A 1,486-nucleotide genomic window follows, 5' to 3' on the forward strand; every position below is an offset into this window, starting at 1 on the left:
GCTCAGGGTCATCAGATAATCCAAGGAGAATGAACTCCGTCACAGTGCTGCAGTTCTCCTCACCCATTGCCGGTATAACTCAGGTTTGGGGGAAAAAAGTAAGTTTTGTGTTTCTTCTAGGATGAGAAAAAGGGAGTATATAACTGGTTTATATTAACTTCAGAAAAATATAACATTGATATCAAACATAGAATATTTATGTGGTATAATAAAAATGTAATTGTCAAATAATTCAAAATGTTAAATATTTCAGTAGATGCTACTGATAAAAATTAATTTAAGCAATAACAGTAACCTTAATTGATTCCCAAATTTTATTTGCCACAACAGATGATTCATTTAGTTAATTGTTTCCATGGATTCTGAAATAAATTCAACGGTATATTTCAAAGCCATGTAGAAATTAACTCCTGTTTCCCGTAAAATTTAATAAGTTGTATGAAAGTAGGGTGACAGCTATTGCCATTCCACATAATATACACTATTATTTTTAGCTCAGTGTATCATTAACATTACTTTGCATCAATTGAGGTGCTCTGCAATTCCATTGTTGTGCAGTATGATAAATTTTTTCAGGATTAACAGCTCGGAAAGAGCCTTTAAATTTAGAAGTATTCAAAATGAAAAAAAAAAAGAATTAAAATGTGCTTTGAAATCCCTCACAATTTTTGCTTATAAAATTAACAAATTAATAATTTTAATGATAATGATCAATGTTAATGGCTTAAAGAGATGAATTCTTACACACGTTTTACTAGAAAGTAATTAGGTAACATGTATTTGAAGCTGTGATTCACACATATAAAAACCTAAGTCTTCCTTTCACTTATGAGACATTTTTTGCAATCTTTTATAAGAAATGTTTAATTATATTTTTAAAAAGATTAAAAAGAGCTACACTGCTGCACTTTTTATGATATCAACAACAAGAAAAAATGGCCCAGTCAAAAACAGAGGAAGTGCTAAACTATGGTGCATCATATCTCGGGTGGAAAATATCACTGTATTTGAAATTATGTTTTGGAGAAATCCAGCTTGAAAAAAGCATATGTATAGCAGATTGATTTTTATATGTAGATGTAAATAAGCATTTATATATAAAAGCATGTATATACATAGAGATAGAGGTATTATAGTATCATTTTAATTAAGTTTTAACCCTGAAAGAAAATACTTTATACACTTTAAAAAATAGCTAAGTGAAACTTTCTCAAGTTACCTCAAAAAGTAGGTTAGAGAAAGTGGTTAAATCAGGTATTTCATGTAAGAGGGAAATAAAGACAAGGAGTATGTGAATTGATGAATTTTACTCACTTCCCTTCTTAGACCACAGGAGGAGCATATACTTGTACATAACTTCATTAACCCGTTGTGATCAAAATTGAGTAAATAGACTAGAAACACAGCCTTGGACTTTCTCCGTATTTTGAAGTAATTTTAAAGGCTGAAAACAAATCATGATCCTGAAGTCATTGTTTTCTCATTT

This window comes from Galeopterus variegatus, unplaced genomic scaffold, assembly GCF_000696425.1.
Source record: "Galeopterus variegatus unplaced genomic scaffold, G_variegatus-3.0.2 Scaffold13915, whole genome shotgun sequence".
NCBI classification, from domain to species: domain Eukaryota; kingdom Metazoa; phylum Chordata; class Mammalia; order Dermoptera; family Cynocephalidae; genus Galeopterus; species Galeopterus variegatus.